The sequence below is a fragment of the Vidua macroura genome, chromosome 3, assembly GCF_024509145.1.
Source record: "Vidua macroura isolate BioBank_ID:100142 chromosome 3, ASM2450914v1, whole genome shotgun sequence".
NCBI lineage: Eukaryota > Metazoa > Chordata > Aves > Passeriformes > Viduidae > Vidua > Vidua macroura.
Window position 1 is genome coordinate 92,540,439 of NC_071573.1, and position 21,904 is coordinate 92,562,342.

A 21,904-nucleotide genomic window follows, 5' to 3' on the forward strand; every position below is an offset into this window, starting at 1 on the left:
TGATAAGAAGTAATAGAATGATTACCTCTTTGTAACTAAAAATGTCATGATTTTCATAAAACCACCTATCTTAACATCTCCACATTGCCATATTGTCATGATCTGGAATATTGCCTAGATAGGGCTTCTTTCCAACTCCTTGACTTATTTCCTGTGCATAAAAAGGAACTGGGACAAAGCACCCTATTGATTATGAAGCTCAGAATAGAAAATACTGTATCATATAAGGTTATGTTGTAATACAGTATGCTTGGTAACAATTTGAGAACATTGCTTTAACTCAATGGCAAGCTGTTTTGTATAGCTCAGTTCAGAAGCATTTATAGTCCGTGGAATGAATCAGTTTCTAAATCATAGCTGACTCTGATTTCTGCTATTTGTATTTGTTATATGAACAGTACTTTTAGGAGAGAAATCATTGCAAATTTGAAACAGTGCTTTGATAAGCATCATAATTCAAGAACTGGAGGCACAGGAGCACATTTAAGAGCTAAATAGGAAACAGTTAAAATTTATCTGCAAAGTGATCGCTAAATGGAAACCAAAAAGGTCAGCTACAATGCACTCTAGGGAATCAAGATCCACACACTAAGAGAGCTGCAGGTGCTGTGCTGGACAGTGAAACACAATGTTTTTAATTAAATCATGGGCCTTCCTGAGGGAATATTGCATTAAAATCCAAGTGAATCTGACATAATGGCAAGATCTACATTCCTGGTTCTTAGTCAAGTCATTGCATTAGTCTGCCAATTAGATCAGGAGGGAGGCATTTCAAATTACAGCAGCAATTTTACAGAGTAGATAATTATGGCAAGTTATGAATGACAGATATAACTGCAGCTAGTTTTCTTCTTTTTTTCTGTTTTTTTTTAGTCTCCCCCCCCCTTTTCCTTTATCCCTTTTTCCCTTCTTCCATATTGTTGTGGTTTTTTTTTTTCTTTCTTTTGAGGATTCCTAGCACCAAATGTTATATATCACTTTGGTTACCATTTGGTTCTTGTTACTTTATTAAGCAAACTTTAGTCATAATTTGTCTGTAACTGTTGCTGACATTTATAAGCTAATCTACAATAATTCTTATTATATTTACATTACTAGTCTTCAACTGTCTGGATTCTTTCACCATAGTAATAGCTACCTTCAAAATAATATCCACAAAAGGTACATATGTAGTAATTTTATTGCATGTGAGATCTTATATATTGTTGAATACTGCTTTTATGTATTTGCACTAGGACAAAAACCATGTCATGCTTGTATGATGATTATTTTTGACTTAACAGAAGTATAATGAAAACTGAAGATGGAACAGATGTAGTTTTAAAATATTTTCATGAATGCATATTAGAGTACCATATTTTTATTTAAAAACTGCTTCCAAGTCCAAATAAGATAATTATGGTTCTTAATAGACATCTGCACTGTTTACATTTACACCATGTCCTCTAGAAATGCAGGTCTCATTTACAAGATTATTTTCTTTTATTTTTCTGTTAACTAATGCTCAATTAGAGTTGATTTGACTTGTAATATATAGAACAGCCTCACCTAATTACTTCATCTGGATAATTTCTACTATTTAGACATATTCATTAAGACCATATTCTCAGCAACAATACTATTTCTATATCTATGTATTTGGATAAAAGAATGATCAGTTCAGCTTGAATTGAATTTATTTGTAAAAATTTTTACCAATATCATTAAGCATATTTGGTCAACATGAAATACTTCCTTTGATCTAAAATGAATTTTTTTATAGAAAAACCTACTTTCAAGATGAAACCAAGTCTTGACTTAGTGGTCTGCAGCTCAGAAGATAAATGTCCATCAAGGATGCAGTATAAGCATGCTTGATTCTTTTTTCTGTTAAGGAGGCCAAAGTCCACAATTTCAAGGGGTAGCTCCTCACTGTTGTAAGGTACAATGTTCAGAATCCTCCTGACAATGTTCTGATTTTAAAGAGAAACCCTGTGGTGGATGCATTAGGGACTGACCTGACAGAGTCAACAGCAGATTTGTTTTCATTTGCATTCCTGAGGCAGTGAGTAACCAAATATTTTTGACAAAAGGGTGTTAGAAACTTGACCACACCTTATTGACTAGGATATCCTCATTAATAATGGGATTCAAACTCTAATTTAAATGGAAAAGGAGTAGATTTGAACCATGATTTCTTTCAGATAGGCACCCTCATTAACAGAATACTTTAAGATCCAGTTTCTTCAGCTGTTCTTTTTGAAGCTATTTTGCTCTTTAGGAAATGCTTAGACTTGTATAGGGGGCACGCAAGGCTCAAATTACAAAAGCAAGTGTTTATTCACTGCATAGGTAGTATACGTCTCAAATTCTTTGGCAAGAGAGTGGATAAGAAAAAAATCCCCTGTACCTAGCACAAAAGATGTCAGGAGTACTTGAGATGAGATTTCTATGGGCAGCTATTAAATAAATAAATTGTATCTTACCCAGGAAATGCCCCATTCTGAAAATGGCTTGGGGTTCAGGAGACTGTTAGGAAAAACATATCTCTATGCATAGTCTTCTGTTACTCTTTCCTATGCATTTGTCTCTAGCCACTGTTGAGACAGAAGACTGTCCAGATCTGAAGTGTGCAGCAGTTCTTAAATACTTGCGACTGCAAAAAGAAAGAATTACATATATAAAACAGACTGACACCAACATAAGTGATAGACATTTTTTGTCCATAATATTCAGTAGTTTTGTGTGAAGACATCCTCCCAGAACATTATGCAATAGAAATAGAATTTTCTGTGTCCCTAATATAGAGGTATCATTACCAGTGTTAGGGCTCCAGTCTCCCATCATTTGTTCCAAATTAAGACTGCTTTGCATGGAATTGCTTCATGTTCATGTTCCCTCTTTCCTAGTTTTCTTCCTATTTTAACAGCTTATCTTAAATGTTAGTGATCACAGGAATCATCTTCTTGCTGTGTTCTCAGTAGAAGGATGAGTTATGCACTGCAATATTAATTTAAGTTTTACTATTTTTTAAATTGAAAATAGTTAATGTATCAAAACAATAATAATTTTCTTTTGAAAGAAAAGATAATGTAATGAAAACTGGAAGATCATCTACAGTGAGATAGGGAGATAAAAATTGGGCAAGTAGAAGTAGAATATTAAAATTCATATGGGGAAAATGCAATTTTACACAAGACAGAGAGAAGGAAAGAAAAATAAAAATACAGTAATGCCAAAGAAGACATTCTAGAGACAATAAGCAGAAAATCAGAAATTATTTTGCAAGGCCACACTGCAGCAAAAATAAATTGAATGCCATTTTGCTATCCATACACTGACATATCACGCAACATTGACAGAAAATTACAATATCCAAAAAACAGGGAAAGCTGAGAGACAATGGTAAGAAAGTTGTTCTGCTGCTGGTTTTATTCTTGGACTTATTGCTAAGTTGTCTTAGCTGCTCTGATAACTTCAAACCACTGATCATTGAAACTGCATGTTTTTCCCTTCATTTGGAAGAGTAGATCTTTGTTATTAGCAATTTTTATGCATTAGATCTCTAGTAGAATAATTCCCAGAAATATTTGAGGAAAATTTCAGGTGACAATTACCAGGATACTCTTGCTGAAAGAAGTACTAAGAATAAGAAAGGATAAAATGACTGGTGAACACTTTTCATTGAAGTATATATATGTAATCTAGGGGTTTCTGTAGTCCATTGAAGATAAACACCAGTTGAATTTGGTAATGCATTTATTGGCTGATAGTGTAAAAAGAATTATGCGTGTGTGTTTGTGTGTGTGTGTGTGTGTGTGTTTGTGTGTGTGTACATACATATCCTGCAAACAGATCATCATACCCCTCAAAAATAGATTCTATTATCTATATTGATTTATGTAACTCCTTACTCTATTATTAGCTGATATAACTCTTCATTAGTTATGGATTTACATATTCAATGCTCTGTTGCCAGCAAGCCAGAGCCAAGAAGCAAAGCAAATGTCACGGTGAAGTTGTTTGTTTTTAGATGTTTGTTTTGTTTTTTTCATTTTCCATATTTTGGAATACTTTCTGTCTGTTTCACAGTTCCATGAATAAAGCTTAGTTATATAGTGTGAATGTCACTTGCACGGGCAAAGTGCCAGAACCAAGGACTGAAGTGGAGATGAAGTAATAAAATATAAACCATGTGAACCAGAGAGAAATGGTTGGATTTAAAACAACTCTTGCCATGGATGGCCAGTAGAGGTCATTTTGGCTATCTGTCCAATTACAAAAACGGAACAGGCAGAGAAATGAGAGCACATAAAGAACAAAATCTATTCAGCTTAGTCCATAAACACTTTAGAGACCAGCTGCAGATGTGGTAGAGCTACAAAGGGCTTCCTGGAACAATGAAAGTCTTATATGCTTCCACTTACTGATCAAAAAATGTTCAGAACCAGTCCTATTTACAGTAGCAAGATCTCAACCTACTTCATTAAAAATGAGAATGAATTTCCAACCCCACCCTTTAATGGAATTTTGTTAAATCAGAGGTCTTGGAAAATACGTTCAAAACCTGAAAAAATACTGAGCTTATTCAGTCAGAACTTGGATTGTTTCTTCTACATAAAATCTGTAGAATGTGATGTATAGAGAAAAAAACTCGACTCTAATGACACAGTAAACTAATCCAGTATTTTTTTTATTTAAAAAGGTTTTCACAGATTTTTCAGAAATAAAATCAATTTTGTAAAACTTTAATTTTACCCTTTTTAGTACTATTTTTTTTGGATAAATATGATTGTGAGCCACTTACAATTCAATTTCTACAAAAACACTGCATAAGTATCAGGTTCAGGTAGCTAACTAGTGGCAAGATTTCACATGAGTTTCCCATAAAAGTTTTGACTGTGTAAGTGCAATAGTTACAATACTCTTGGCATGTATTAATACAGCCATTACAAAAGGGCATTTTGGTTTGATTAAGTGGCTTCTTTGTGGGTAAATATAATGCTGTACTATAAGAATCCTTTCCAGTTTGTGATAATTGCTTCTGGTTTATGCTAGTCCAGTAGTACAAAGAAATAACATGCTAACTTGTAATAGATATAGTCTAAAAATAAAATGCCAAAAAAAGAAGAAATCACTTAAATCTTTAAACAGTATTAGACATAGTAGAATAATTTGATTTCAAACATTTTTTTCAAAGCCTAGGACAGTGTGTTCTTGGTGTAAGATGTTTTTTTAACCACAATAAGTAGGTTGTAGGATTTGCGTTGGAGATACCATATGGAAAGCACTAATTTAATAGGAAATGATAATCTGTGAAATGGATTCATGATTCATGAGTCACAATGCACAATAACACATGCCAGTAATTTACTAAAATACAGTATGCATGTATGTATATTAATTTACACATGTGCATATATGCAAATTCTTTGTTATTTGGTTGCTGTTAGAGTCCTAAGAGAAATATAGTTCTTTTTTTAATGTAAGAAACAGCACATTTAAACATGAGGACAACTGGCCAGGTATTGGGGTTTGTGCTCACAAGAAATAGTTTTGAATAATAGTTATAATGGAGAGCATGCATAATCTCTATCTACACTTGTTCATTGTGTAGATTATAAATACTTCCAAGGTTCAGCCATAGGAACATATTTTTAGAAAGAGTCTTACAAGCAGAAGGAGGATCTGAGAAAAAAGAGTTTTCTGATGACATTTCTTGATAAACTGAAATAAACATACCTCATTTAGAAGCTAAAGCAAAATATGCCACTGCAGCCATTTGGTTGTATTGATGCCTGCTTTATGATGAAATGTTATATCCTTTCTCTCTAAGTGAAAAACAACAATATTGTCTTTAGTTGGTCCTGAGTGAATGTATTATGGTAATCAAAGTCCTTATTTTAGTCTTCTGCAAATGCAGACATTTATCATGTTAAGAAGGGGCTTTTTGTTTTCTAGGAAGAATTAACTTCGTGTTGAAGGGGCCTCTTTGTTACTGAGATCCAAGGTATAATGATAGCTGATAATATTTATGAGAGATGGAGGCTCTTCAGTGAACCTACATGCCAAAGCGCTAACAAAACCCAATTAGCTGCTTAGGTGATTCCCCTTTAGTCATCACTCAGAGAACAGAAATCATGAAAGCTGGGAGAGGATCACAACTGGGTCTACTGCAAGGACAAGAGATGAAATAGTGCTGGATCTTCGTTGAAGTCTTAAAGGACAGTAACTGAAGTGAATGGATTTTAGTAAAGGCTCTCTTTAATGAACCTATTCAGAGCTGAAATCAATGCGTGATAATACCATATAAGTGGTACTGTGGTGAGTGGGAAGAGCACAGTGAGAGGTATCAGTATAGGGGTGACTAGCTAGCTAGAGGCAACAGCATCATGATTAGAGGGAATAGTGCAGCTGGGAGCAGCAGCCAGGAGCATCAGCCTGGTGAGAGGGGGTGATGGTTCACCTATGCATTTATGATTAGAGGTTGTGGCAGTTAGCAATTGTGATGAAGTAACATCAAGGTACCTCTACATGCATAGGCATAATTTTATGATAAAAGATGTATGGGAGTCTGTCTGCATGCCTGCTAGGATAGTACTGAGTACTGAAAAAAAAGCTGAGTCACATGTATTGGAAAGGTTCAACCTGGAGAAATGCTTTCAGTGTAGATGAAGTGATAGTGTGAAAAAAACAAAGGACAGCCAACTCACAGAATTATGGCCTTTGAACTGGTGGTTTCTATTCAGGAGCAAAATCTTAAAATTATGACAGATAGCTTAGAATGCAGTATCAGAAAAGCAAAAGAAAAGGTAGCACTTAGTAGGTGAAGAACAGAGAACAAAGCAGAATGAGAAGATTTCACCCCCTTACAAGGCATCTGCTTACAGCCACTGATAGGAGTCAGGATGCTGAGCTTGATGGGCTGTTCTTCTGTTTTCATATGCTCACATCTGGGTGAGAAAATTTAATCAATGGTCTTATGCCTACTGTTCTGCAGGGCTATGCTTTCCCATCAGACAAACACTAGCTTCATTTATTGCTGCTTTGTTTTCCACAAATCAATGCTGTGTCAGTTTTCCTTTTCATACCTTTGGTTTTAACTGTGTACATATGGATGTGGCAAGAAAGCAAGTGACTGATCAGGAGATCAGTGTTGTAGATCCACAGCCATCTGCTGTCCACCACAAACTGGCCTGATACCTGCAACATCTGAAAGAGGTGCTACAGAAATCTGAATTTTAAAGGTGTTTACCCAAGTACATGTTAAAAACTTGCAACTTTTCTTTCTAACAACTGAAATACTGTTAGATAAGAAAGTTATAATCAAATGCCAATAAAATTTATTTATTGTAAAACCAAGGAGAACTCTTGGTCTGTTACCAGCTAAGCTTCCTTGCAACACTGAATGTGCCTTTATTGAAAAATACATTTTAATAGCACACCAGCACAGTGTCCAGAGAGGAGATTTTCTGATTTTCTTTTGCATAAATAAGTACAGTATTCATAAAAAATCTGAATTGAGAGGAAACACATTATTGTCTAAAACATTTAGAATTTATCTATTTCCTAGTTCACAAAATCTCTACTAATAAATATGAACCATTTCAGTGAGAGTCAATATTAAGGACAACTGGATTTGTCTACATTTCTATTTCAAGTGTTGTCACACGCATGTGCTATTCAACCTCACAGAAGATGAGTGCAGGGTAAGTGGAGGAATTATTAATATCTTGCTCTGTCTCTACCTGTTTTTGTGAAACTTGCTGACACTTATTACCTTTGATTCCCCTACCACATTGCTAAATTTGGTTAAATTTATGCAGTAGGCTCAAAAGCTACTTGGAATGAAAAGAATTTTGGCAGAATTTTGTACAAGCTCCTGTCCTTGGGGAAACCAAGCTAAAAACCAGACATTGCCTTGGATTTGCTCATTCTGAACAACCCTCTGATGCAGAGATTATGAATTAAAAATATGATAGAGATGACAGGAAAATCATACGTACTTCTGTTCATACTCTTTCGTTTGCACTTGTTAGATGGTATTTGACTTCATGAATAGTCCCTCAGAAAGCATGCTGGCATCAACCATTTGTATAAGACACTGCGAATCTGCCCTAGTGTTAGAGAAACATGAGTCTCTGCAGCCGTCTAAATCATATCAATAAAAATGAGATTACAGAGTTGAAACCCTTAAAGTGCTAATGTAATTGGCAAAATTCCTGGAGATTTTTAATAAGACCAGCATTTCACCATAGATGTTTTGGCTCTCCTTGATTTTCAAATAAATTACAAAGCATTCCCATTCATGTTTGTGCTGACTTCTCCTAAGTATTTATGAACAGATTAGGATAGACATTTTCTGTACTTGTTGCCTACAAAGTGCCTGCAAGTTTTATTTATTTCAGTAATTCAGTGTCCATTTTAATGGTGTGTGACTGGTTATCTTTTCTTCACTGGATAGATGTTTCTTAACAGAGACAAGTAATCAGTGAATAGCAACTAATGCATTTGATAGGGAGCACTGCCTGAATTAACAAGTTTTAAATAATTAGTTGCCAGTATAATTTGAGAAGGGGAAAAGTTAAGATGCCATGAAAAGCAGAAATTTATTTATTCCCAGAACTTTTCTTAACCTGACTACTCTGAAAATAAGTATGCAATACTCTCCCTTTGTTGTATTTTATTACATCTGTTGTTCAGAAGATTCCCTTTTTATTGCTCAAATCTTGTATTTTTCTCATCTTTATGGGCTTTCACATATTTGCCATTATTACTTTATGTACTTGTAATGTTTATGGACTCACATTATATACAATCTCAATTTATCATTATCATTTGCAGTTTTAAGCATGATGTATTACTGTAAAAGTGGAAGATAAAATCTCCACAGAAAAAAACTACCTTTTCACAGTAAATTGAACTTTTTTGTTGCTTTTGATGTTCAAATAATGCATTTTTGATAATTCTGTATCTAATAAATGTCTGAAGGTAACATTTTCATTTTACCTGCTACTGGCATTTTCTGGAATGCAGGTAGTGAGACAGATGAAGAAAAACAAGATTTTATTTTCAAAGAATGGTAGACAAGTAAAAATAACATCTAACTGCCAGTGATGTCTCTTCAGATAGTAACATACATTATCCCCTGGCTATATTATTGTGCTTAAGACACTGACTGAGTCCTTAGGGAGATCCTCCAGAGGTTCAAGACAGTGGTTTTGCCTCTGGTATCACACAGAGCACATGTCAGATACATGTCACCTCTTTCCCTATGCCGCCGCTGGCAGTGGCAATGCCTTTCATACCCCGAGCTGGTTTACAGTCCTTTTCAAATCATGCCTGGCAAAACAACAAGGTTTAAACAGCAGGTGAGGGAAAGGGGAGCACAATGAGAGCAGGTGCTGTCACAGCAGCCAGCAAAGCCAGGTGTCCGTCCACCGTGGCACCACCTCACACCCAGCCTCCAGAAGGCAGGTGCCCCCTTCCAGTGTCTCCAGCAGCACCCGCCATCCACAGCACCTGACAGGAAGCCTGGAACTGCCAACATGGCTTTTCTGTGGAGAATATGAAATACAGCTTGTCTGCTTGTCTTTGCAGAGGGGAAAAAACAAAGTGGCTTAATTTAATAAAACAAACAAAAAAGTCATAATAAATACAATTGTCAGCAAAGAAGACCTTCACTATTTTTGAAGTCAGCCAACTTTTGAAGTCAGGCACCATCCATGCAGTGATACAAGGAGCGGTGGCTTTGTACCTGCAGCACTGGCAGTTGGGATGCCTTCCAGAATCTCTCTGCTGGCTGCAGGCACCAAGTTTAAGCATGTTTTCTGTCATCACATCTGTATATGAAGATAGATGTATTATACTGTCACTGCAGGGAGCATACAAGGGTGATGTTGGGTCTCCTCTCCCAGGCAGAGAGCAGTGTGGCACAGCCTGGGGACATCTGGCCTGCCATGGCACGACTGTCCCACTGCTGCCTGCCCTGCTAGGCCCTGCCCTGGGGGTACTGAGGCTTCTGAGAATGAGCACCGCCCAGGAGGGCTGTTGTGGAACAGCCTCATCCCGGAGGCTTGGCTGCTTTCAGGTGTCATGTCCAACTGCATGTCCTCTCCATGTCAGTGTTCCCTCTTGGGCCTGCCTTGCTCAGAGCTTTGTGTGTGACTTTGGCTTTCTCTTTATTCAGCTAGGCTGCTGGTCAGAGCATAGTGCTAATAACATCAAGCTCACAGGTTTGATCCCTGTGTGGGTCATTCTCTTGAGAGTTGGACTCAATGATCCTTGTGGGTCCCTTCCAAGTCAGAATATTCTGTGATCCTATTACTTGAAAATGGGTCAGTGTTTATATGCCAGCACGAACAGGATGGCTGCCCCATCTTTGCCACCTTGACCATGTTTCTAAATGTGTGGTGAGGCACAGGGGTACTTCACCCAGGGATGGTGGAGCCTATCCTCACACCAAGAAAAACCCCTCTCAGATGTGTTTCATGCTTAAGCCTAGCTCACCACTGCCCTTGGAAGAGGAGCCCCAAAGTTCTTACTATGGAGTGGATGCTGGATGAGAGAGTCGCCTCTATCAAAAAACCAAGAGAGCTACCACTGCTCAGGATGCCATTGTGACTCTGCATCACTTCACTTCAAAACGCCAGCACAGATTAAGTCCCAGTTCTCTCTGAAATCTTGGAGTCTGTCATTTAGCAGGTTCTGTGTCCATTAAACACATGCCTTACTGATATAAAGTAGCGGAATTTTACCGAGTGTCATGTAGTGCTAAGGCTTGCAAGTATTTATTACATCCACACTGTTACTTTTACCAGATAAGCTTGTCATCTCATCAAAGAATTCTCGACAAGACCTGTTTCCAGGATGCTACAGCAGTTATGCATCTAAGCTCTTTTGAAAACATGCCAGGTATCTATCTGAATCTTTGTGCACCACATATATCTGGGTTTCAGTCTGCTATTATAGTGGAGATTCAGATCTATGAGGAGTATTTTTAGCTTTTTATTGCTGATCATGAAGTCTCCCAAGAACACCATATATGAAAAACAAAATGAAACTATGTTTTAAATGCATCAGCATCCCCTAACCCTTACTATTAATTACAAATAGCCAGCTAACATTGTTAAACATTTATTGAATTCTATTTATACAATACACAAGATGACTGAAGTAACTAATAAAATGAAATGTAAAAAACCCCAAACTAAAACAAACAAACAAACCCAACAAAACAAACCCAAACAAACCAAACTCCAGCCTTATATCACATTTAGCAATTGATGGAAGTACCTAGAAGTGTTTTCTGTGTTGGTTGACTCTGTACAAATCAGAAGGAAGCATTAATTAAAATTTATATGTGAAAAAAATAGCTAAGAATTGTATTTGAACTTTATGAAGGTCATGATGTAGGTCAGACTGACATAAAGCCTCATCTTCAAGGTATTTGACCACATGAACAGTTTAAATTTTGTATTTAATTATAGATTAGTAATCCTGTAAATCACGCTTAACTTATCACTCCTGAAATATTTCTTGAATTCCCACTCAGTGACTGATATGTTACAATTCAGTGTGTTTGCAGAATGTATTTTTCAGTCTTTCTAGGCCAGACAAAAAAAAAACCAAAAAAACAAAAACAAACAAACAAACAAAAAAAACCAAACAAAAAAAAGCATTTAAGTTCAGAGCTGATAACTCGAGACCCAGTGTTCAGCCACCACCTGGTATTCATGGCTTCTAAGACCTACAGGTTCCTCACCTTTTAAAGTCTTTCAGGAGCCATAGCACAGCTGCAGCAGTGTCTGGTGGGTTCAATAGTGTGGTAGCAAGGCCATTGAGAGACCCAGAAAATATGTGTGGGAGGTTCCATTTAAAAATATGAGACGCTGTACTGTTATATGCCAGAATTCAACAACAATAGAACTTTTTCTGTTTGTTTTTTTTGTTTGTTTGTTTGTTTGTTTTTTGTTTGTTTGTTTTTTTAATGAAGTACTCCTAGCCCATAGACTTCTGTGTAATATCTTTGTATAAACAGAACTGGAAGATGTTGGAGGAATTTTTGTACACACTCTGAGGTGGTTTGAACTCAGATTTCTCATCTTCTGGGGATATTTCTGTAGAGAAAAAAGAGGAAAGAAGCAGAGATATTGTATAGCCTGATGGCTGGGACACTCATTAAATGCTGGGTCTCGTCCCTCCTGCAACATGCCTTATGAAGCTTATATTAAACAGATATTGCATAAAATGCAGGAATGGACCTTGAAACGGGATTGAGACCAACAGCAACTTCACTTCCCCTCTGGCTGTGTCTGAAAAGAGATGAGTGAGTACTGTAAAAGAAAGGATCTCTTTGCCTCATCTGGCAAGCTTGCGTGTGCATTTCCTATCAGGGAATAAAGTACCTAAATGTTAAAACTGCTCTGTATGAACTGGGAAAAAAACAGTCTCCTGTGCATTTCATGCATGCATACTCTTGAGTATTTGTTAAACAAATAGTGCACTTTGTAATAGTATTTTCATAAGAATCAGTTATCTTTTAGTCCCTAGGCACTTAAAAAGGTTGAAAAATGTTTTTTTGTCATTGAAACCTCTTCCAGTGAAGAGAATTTGTAATAGTCTTTATAAGTAACAGGTTCCCTCTTATACCACTAAATGTGCCTTTTCTGTGTTTGGCTTTCCCCAAATGCCCATCTCCTCTGTAACAGCTCACAGACTTTGCAACCATATTTATACATTTTACATCCAAATACCTCCTTGGGATTTTTGTCAGGCATGACTTCTAATATTTTCAACATAGATTTAGCATAACCTAGAGGTCTAGCTTCTTCTATTGAGAAGGTGCACCAGCTGCTTAGGAAGAATATGATTGATAAGAGGGGTTTGCAGATACTGTAAATCTGACTTTGCTTCTTTCCATTTTTGTTGCCTAAAATACCCCTTGGAAAAGTCACATTTTTACCAAATAAAGTGTCTTCATTATTTTTTTTCAGAGCTTCTAAATGTGCTTAAACCACACAGTCACTGTGCATGAAAAATGTCAGGTTTGCAGGCAATTAGATATAATGCTAGCAAGTACAACTACTTCTTAATTTCTCCTTGTGCTTTTCAGGCTTTTTAGATTCTCATAGGAAGGACAAATCTACTTTAGTCAATAGATAGAAGCCAGCAGAAAAGAAGTATTACGACCTGCTGCTATTCCATCAGTTTAATTTCCTTCCTTAGGAGACTTTGAGTATCCAGCCATATAGATCTTCACCTTTCAGTTAAGTCTAAAGGTTTCTAAACAGTTATGATACAGCTTTCATTTCAGTTTTCACCTTTTTCTTCTTTTCATGTTTGGTCTCTGTAATAGCTCAAACAACCCTTTTGCTTGACAAGGCATTTGTAAACTTACATCTTTCTCCTAATGCACTGGGTTTGAAGTCTCCTCTTCCTTTAGTTTGCTAAGGCAGCCCATCTTTCTCAGAAGCTTTTCCTAGAAATCACTTCTAGCTTGCCTTATGTTGCTATTTTCGTCCTTTGGCAACCACTGCCTATTTCAGTGGTGACAATATTGTGGGAGAAAACACCAAATATCCATATAAGTTGCAGAAAGGAAGCATCTGATATGGCAATGTTGGAACTTTACAAGAGTAGTTTTTCATTTATTACTTCCTTTTCCACAGTGTCCATCATCATTTGTTTATCATTAGTTGCCTAATTTAGAGTTTAACTGTGCTTGAACAGATATTTTGGACAGAGGAGAGCTGAGTGTTAACATGATTCAGGTAGAATCAATATATCCTGAGCTTCTGTGATGTATACTCTCAAAGATTCCCTTTTTTAGAAAACATACTGACCCACCTGGGATGTTCTGCTCTAATTCTGCTGGAAGAAGTGGCAGCAGCCATTGCTTTAAACCATCAGTCTTCATTTAAAAGAGTGGGGGATGCATATCGATAGCTATAATCACCTTTGTGGCACCAGGGAGGCAGAGCTGTAAAAAGTAAGTACTTTTGTAATGCTGATAGAGAGAGGAGAAAAGAATTTCACTTTGTCACCTGGTCAAGCTCTCTTAAGCCCACCAAATAAAATTACTGTTATCAGTCACATAAATTTTGAATGGACCCTGAAATCACAGTTGTGGAAGAGTTAATGTGGGCTGGTGGTTGTTGGAACAAGGGTGCTTTTGAACATAATTCATATTGTTAATATTATTTACATACACGAATTCACTATTCAGATATTAAGATAATGAACATTTTTAGTATAGGCTACTAGCCTGTGTAAGAAAGGTGAAAATCCTTCATTTTTTTTCTGCAAATGACATTAGAAATTTCACAACTTTTTTTTCTCCTTAGTGTATGCACAGGAAAAAAAAAAACTAAGGCAATATTTATTTCGATGAAAATACATGTCTTCTAAATAAAAGTATTTGATATTTACAGTAAATGCCATCTGATGGTGTTCCAATTTTGTTGAAATAAGTTTAAAATAAAGGTTAAAAAAACACCTTCAACCTCACATACACCTGATTAACAGTGGAACATATGGTTTTTCTACACATGCATGTATTACTATTTAAAGATTGGCCTTTTTGTACAACTGGAGGGCAACAGTTCCCATTAGCTGTACAGAGCAGATCAACCCATTTTAAACACAATAAGTGTCTCTTTCACACAGAAATTATTGCTTCTGGAATAAAATTGAGTATTAGGATATTAGTGTACTGGCAAGCTAAATATCTAAAAGAAAAATCCATCCTGCTCATTCTAGCAAGATTTCTCTAAATTAGCAGTAAAGAAGAAATTGTCTGGTTTGGGTGGAATAGATATTGAAAAAAATGAATGAATCCCATGGCTGAATGAACTGTTTTTGATTTACATTAAGATTCTGTTGGATCTTCACTGAGTGCCTTTACATCACTACTTGAGGACCAGAAAGATAACATACAGAATCTCTTTTTTTGTTAAGACATACTGTTTGGAAATAAATTAGAAAGGCCTGAAAGGAAAAATTCATCTGTATGCTGTGTGCAATCGTTAATCGTGAGAGAGGGAAGATAAATGAACCAAAACAAAGATATATTTTTTGAGGATGTTAAATCAGTAGTGTGCAAAAGGGGCAATTAGTAGTATTTTTCTAAGAGCAATTTAGATTAAATAGCTGCTGTATGCTATTTTTATTCCATGCCTGAGTTGCCTCTAAAGGAATTTTAAGAGAGCATATATTCTGGTAGCCTATGTTTTTGAAACCAAGGTAGAAAAAGACTGTAGCCTGTTGCAGGCATAATGCTCTAAACATTCATGTGCTATTAATAGATTAAGTGGGCAGGAATTTCCTACCCACTGCAGTTTTTCTCTATTTTATTGCTTCCAGTGGTTGATAATTTGCATTTTATGACATTTCATAATACATGCTCCCAATTAAAGGAAAATAGGATTGATTTTTCTTTTTAAACAGAATTAGTGTTGGTTTATGTGGTAAACATCCCAGCAAAATTTCCCCCTTGTCTCTGTGCTTCAGGTCTCTTGTCACATTCAATACCATTTTTTCCAGCATAATCTTCATTAGTTTAAAGTTCAGATTTTCTTTTGCTATAGTGAAAACCTTGTGCTCAAACTGCTTGAGGTTTTTAAACACAGTTCATGTGTTTGGTCTTTTGTGTGCCTATTTGTAACAAGCTAGTAGATTTGAATACTTGTGACACCATATCCATAATATTACACAACAGACATTGAGTAAAAAATTCTATTTTCTGCATGGACAAGAAAATGTAATGGTCTCCTATACCAATTTCACTTCACTAGTCCTCCTTATTGCTTTATGATGTTGCATCAACAGTGTGTTTACTGATTAACACCTACAGTTTACAATGGCTAGCAACTTTGTGTTTGATAATCTTCTTGTGTTTCTCCATTTTCTTCTTTCCATTTTGAGTCCATAAAAGGACTTAGCAAGTTACTGGTAAGATTTCAATTACCAGTTTTCTTCTTCCTTTTGGAAAAGGTATAACTGGCATGATGACCACCTACCAAATTCTGTCTCCTGTTGAAGTACCCACCGTGCTATAAGTTTGTAAAGCTACTGTACAGTCAGCACTGGTCAAATCTAGTCTGGCAATCTTCTTGTCAAAGTCATTGATTGCATAAGAAATGACCAGTGTTTGAGCATAGTACAAGGCCATGTTGTTCTTAGTATAATATTAATATTTCCTTGACTGGGTCAGGTTAGGCTACATTCAAATTATTACAACTTCTATTCTATTGTTGCTAAATGTGTAGGAAAAGAAGTGACTTCAGGCTAGACCACCAAAAATTATTGACACTTACATGTGACTATTAAAATGGACATTGCAAGACTTAAAGTGTACCTGGAAATCTACCAAAGCTTGACTGTTTTTGGTTCTCCAAACAAAGACCACAGACATCTACCTTTAAGGAGATGTTTAACACTGTGACTCGGCAAGCACCAAAATACAGCAGATGTGATTTTTACATGTTACTTGTGGCAGCACACACTAGGTCAAGAATTTGGACAAGTTTAACACTGTGAACTGCATTTGTGATGCTAAGAGCCCTGTGCAGACCTACAGATCTGCTACTTGCCCTGGATGTTCAAGTTTCCTTATGAGTTCTGTCATTGATTTCCTTTATGCCTTAAGGAAGCATTTTTACTCCTTACAAACAGCTTTAAATAGTGAAGGAGGGAAAGCACAGGTTTGTTTTCTTTTCTAGATAAACTTCATGAAGCAAGTAATGGTGGATAAATTAGATAGTGTTAGTGATAAATAATGTCTAACTTTGGTATCTGTGAGCTCTGCAGTAAAAGAAAACCTGCCCATATGCACTGGGGGTGGAGAGAGAAGGTTTTATAACAGATTTAAAATTAGAAAACAAAATGGCCTGATTAACAGCAGTAGGAAGAGTTCTGCAGAGGATGAGGGGAGAAATTAACGGATGACATTCAAAGGCAGCTGTGAAGTATGAGAAGCTGCAGTACGCGGAGGTAGTCAAATCTAGCAGTACAGAGAGTTCTGAATGATGCTGGAATAAATCAAGAAGTCTGGGTGGGGGGATCTTTCAAGTGGTGGATCATAGCTAAAAGGTGGATCACCTCTGCTTACACAGACAGTAAGCCAGTAGATTCCATCCTGAAGTAGAGCACTGTATTAGTATAAGAAGCAGCTGATATTTAGGGGACGTGAATGAAGATATTTCAAGCAAACTGACAATGGTTTTAGCATGTGCTGGGGTTTTTTTTGGAAACAGAGTGAGCCCCACCATTTTACACTTCAGAAAGCAAATGTAATTTACCCACTTGCTATTTCCATCTGAGACTACATCTTTCCATGAATTCCACTTACCTTGAAATAAGGGAAGGATAGAGGTCCTTCACAAATGTGCTTTCTAATGGTTACCATCTGGATACATAGTGCAGGGAATGTGGAGAGGCGGTGTTGCAGAGCTATGGTATAGAAACTTCAGCCTTAGTCAAGATCCCAACACCCAAATGAGGCTTTTCTGCAAGCAGCTTTCCAGCAAAGGATCCACTACAGCGATAGAGTGAACTGCACTCTTTTCTCTTGATGCCCTGGACCTACCCTTACTTCTGCCAACAGCATAAGGAGGCAAAACAGCATGCTAATCTTCAAAGCAGGTTGAGAGAGGAAAGTTGCAGGTGATTACAAGGCAAAATTGAATGTACACAGACACACTGTAAAGGCCTCTTCATTTCTAAATACATTATGGCTTTCAGTGGATAGACATCCTACTAATAAAAATTCTGTCTTTATAGCAGAACTGTAGGAAAAGTCGTATTTTTTTGTGATAGGCTAATCTGGCTTCTAGTGAACTATTCTGATGAATGTGGCTGAATCAAATCTACCTCTCTGAAGAGAAATTATCTCTACTAATGACAGGAGAAATCATACAGGTTTTTTTTCATAATAGGTATGACTAAGTAAACCAAGAAAATAGATCACTAATTAGAGAATATTGAATCCTACTATGAAATTACATCTGCTCTTGTTTTCCCGTATCTAACCATATCTAACATCTAAACATGGATGCATTATAACCAATTTCTCTGGGTCATGAGTATATTCCTCCTTGATAGCCAGTACTATTACTATCTGATTCATAAAGAAATAGCAATTCCAATTATTCTGGCTATGAAATTAAAATTCTGGCTATTAAAATATTCATCCACACCTCACCTGTTTTTTCCCTCACCTTAGGATTTCCCATTTGTTTCTTTCCCCTCTTTTCTCTCTAGTAAATCTAGATTTTATATATGAATACTGATAAAACTTGATTAAGAATTCAGAAGCTTTTTTTGCCCCCAAGTTACCTGAAGACATTCAGTTGATCCAGATTCATGAAGGCAGATGGACTTAAGTTCAGCCCAGACCAGTAAATAAGTATTTCAAGACTGAAAGAAAGTCTGGGTCATGTAGTTTTGCATTCCTTGTGCTTTAACTCTGTTAAAACTAACTACAGGAAAGACACTGTTTTTGTGGAAATGAAAACAAAAAGAAGGTACTTCCCTGTACACATTTTCATGGAAGGTGCTCTTAATTGTTCATTCAAATGTATTTAGAAGCCCCTTTTCTGTTGTGCATTTACACCATTTTTGTACCTCTCTTTCATGATTTCACTACTGTTTTCTAAAGAATCAATAGAATACTATGGCTTACCATTGAGTATCCCAATAAAATCCAAATATTGTGACTATCTATTTTCATTTAGACCTTTTCATCAGATACCTTCTAAGTTCGACTCATAATCAGAGATTCAGTTGTAGATATTAAGTCATTGTTCAGCCTATCTAACCTTCTGTTTTGATTTATTATTTGATAATCAGAGTAATTTTTATGTTGCTTAATATATTCAGTTGAGATAGGATACTTAATACTTCAGCAATGTAAATGGTTTCATTATTTAAATAAAATCCTAGTTTAATGGCAGTAACATTTTCATATTGAACATATATTATGCATATCCTTCATTTTTAGATATTGAATGTTTTGTACAATGGCCATAATTGCTTTGTATATTAATATTATTCCATACCTTTTTCATTATGAACATTTAACTTTGGCTTGTCAACTGCCATCTCACTTTTGTATTTTGTTTAGATATGTTCTGTCTGCATTAATATGCTGGTGTCAGCAGACCATGATTTTAATCATTTTGCAAGTTATTTAAAGATTTATGTTATTAACAGTAACAGGAAAAAATTTAGAGCTACTTTTTAGAAGTAGGCTGCTAGAGACTAATTTTTTAAAATGTGACTTTTCCAGATAGCCTGTCATCCTTTTTATTTTTCAGAAGAATTATTTTTATGACTAAAGTTTCTTTTTAATTTTGGAGTTTTCCATGTTAAAAGTATACAGAGAAATTTAGCAGCAAAATATGTCACGTCATATTGCACATTCAACTGAAATGATTTTTTGGCTAGTTTAACTAGTTGTTCTGAGGCTTTATGGTTTTCAGGTTTTCTGAAGTTTCTCTGGTATGAGGCTCTCTGTTCCTGAGTTTTCGTGCTTGAATCAATTAAATCTGAGTAAAGATTTCTTAAAAAAACAGAGATGGGATTGCAAGTATAAACCAGCACTGTAACTCACCAAGAGAGATCTGCAATAGTTGTCTTTCACTGTCTAAATATCAACACACTTAAAAAAAAGACATTTGCTTGGCTTAGTATTGAATACTTTTTCATTAAATACTTAGCAGCATCTGAGGAAATAAACTGACATAGTCTATTATCTCCATTTACTTAGAACTCAGTAAAAACTTAAGGACTTGTGTGTAACTTCATAATGTGTTTAAGTATAAAGAATATGTAGTGAGTACATATAATAATTTGTGTAGCTGTTGTGATGAAGACGACAAGGCATTTGGAGGAAGCTTTACTACACAGTATGTATGTTTTTAATTTAATAATGCTTTCTCTGCAGAATTTTAATCACTATTGTAGACATCAGGATCCCAGTACTCCAAGGTAGCAATGACCTCCAGGCATTGATTCTCTAAATATCAATTTTTTGTTCTTTACTGTAAATGCTGTTTTTAGATAATTGCATTTAGCACAGCTGTAACTAACATGATCAAAATGTAGTGATTCTGTAATTTCTTAGGAGGTAAATCCATACCTCAGTCATGGCTGATGTGTAACATCTTTTATCCTGGAAGCAATCTTCCATGTGTTTAGTGACAGCTGTTCTGTTACCCACCTGTAGTACTTTGGTAGTGAGTAGTTAGCGTCTCCTCACTTGCCATCAGCTCAAGCTGAACTGAACTTTCTACCTCCTCATTTCTATTATTTTCTACTTTGTGTGAAACTGCATAGTATATATTCCACCACCTTTGGATGGCATTCCTGTAGCTCATACGGTATTATTCAAGTAGAAGTCCTTACCCAAAGGTGACAGCAACTTCAAGTACGAGCAGAGAAATCTGCTGGGAAAACAGGTGCTTTGTGCTTGTAACTGTCGGAGCAGAGTCTTTGAAATCTGGATGCATCTGGATCAGCACGCAAAGTTCGAGCTGGTGTTGCAGCGGCGACGGGCTCGGTGCGGGAAGGGGCCCGTGCCTATCTCGGTGTGGGGCAGAGCCCGTCCCCAGCTCAGTGAGAGTGCGGGCCCGTGCCAGCTCGGTGCGGTGAGAGGCCCGTGCCCAGCTCGGTGAGGGTGCGGGCCCGTGCTCAGCTCGGTGCGGGGCGGGACCCGTGCCCAGCTCGGTGAGGGTACGGGGCCGTGCTCAGCTCGGTGCGGGGCAGGACCCGTGCCCAGCTCGGTGAGGGTACGGGGCCGTGCCCAGCTCGGTGAGGGGCAGGGCCCGTGCCCAGCTCCGCGGCTCCCCGCGCTTCTCCAGCCGGGGCTGGGCAGCGGCGCCGGGTCCTGCCCGCCGCGGGCAGTAGATGGTGCTAGATGAGAAGTGAAAGTGCCGCTCAGAAAGCTTCCCGTCAGAAGCTGCAGCTCAAAGTCAGGATCGAACACTCGGCGGTTTCCGTGTTTGTTTCCTTACTTGTTGGGATCTTTAGGATAGGAACACTGAAAATTGAGGTGGGTGAACTTGAGGGTGGTAACGGGTGAGAGATAAAACGTCAGTCGTTTCCCAAATACCGTTTCTGTAGCGATAGAAGGTCGCACGAATCAGCAGGGCAAGGCCGTCTTTCTCAGTGGGAGAGAAAAAAAGATGCAGGCATAGCACAAAACGGTTCTGCTTCAGAGCAGATTTGTTTGAAAGAGCACTGTCAGCTTGTATGTCGCTGATTGTGTGTCTGGGCATGACTGAAAGCCTTATGTCTTCAGATTAATTTAAAAATATATAAAGGTAAGACCTCCCAGCCAAGTGAGGAGTAGTTTGTATTCTAATTAGCCAGCTGTAGGAAAATAACAAAATGTCTTTCTGCCTAAAATCATACTGATTAAATTACACAGCACAAGTGTATGAAACAGTGTACATTAATAGCATTCACTTTCTTTATGGGTTAGAAGTAAAATTGCAAGAATTCCTTCAAAACCAGTGATCCCAGTTGCTGTACAGTGGCACAACTACAGAAAGGAAAAAAAAAAAAAACCGGTGTCTATTAGTTTTATTGTTGGGTGTCCTTTTGGTTTTGTTACACTTTTCATCATCTCCAAACTTGATACCATGTCTGGAGCATTTACTCATCCTAGGCAATAAAATTTGGGATGAAATGTGCAAAAATAGCTTGGTAAGAGATTTCCTTATATTATTTTACCTTTAAAAACATTTATCACCTGTAAAAGCAATCTTTATACGGGCACTGAAGGATAAAATGAAAAGAAGCTGCTTATTCATGAAGTTAATTATCTCCTGAAGCTTTGTAGCTTTCTGATGCTACAATACACAATTAGATTATTTAGAATTGACAGTGTTTAGTGAAAACAGGAGTACTGATAATCTACATC

General features: G+C 36.9%; 1 protein-coding gene and 1 long non-coding RNA gene across 2 annotated transcripts in view; one reads left to right on the forward strand and one right to left on the reverse strand.

Annotated features, from left to right (window-relative positions):
- CSMD1 (CUB and Sushi multiple domains 1) overlaps window positions 1–21,904 on the forward strand; it is a 1,093,428-nt gene that overhangs the window by 48,551 nt on the left and 1,022,973 nt on the right. The window lies entirely within an intron of this gene.
- LOC128805845 (uncharacterized) lies at window positions 11,949–21,027 on the reverse strand. Its single transcript, XR_008436598.1, has 3 exons — window positions 20,201–21,027; window positions 13,828–13,960; window positions 11,949–12,098 (listed from the first exon to the last, which is right to left on the reverse strand). It is a non-coding gene; the product is annotated as an uncharacterized LOC128805845 (long non-coding RNA).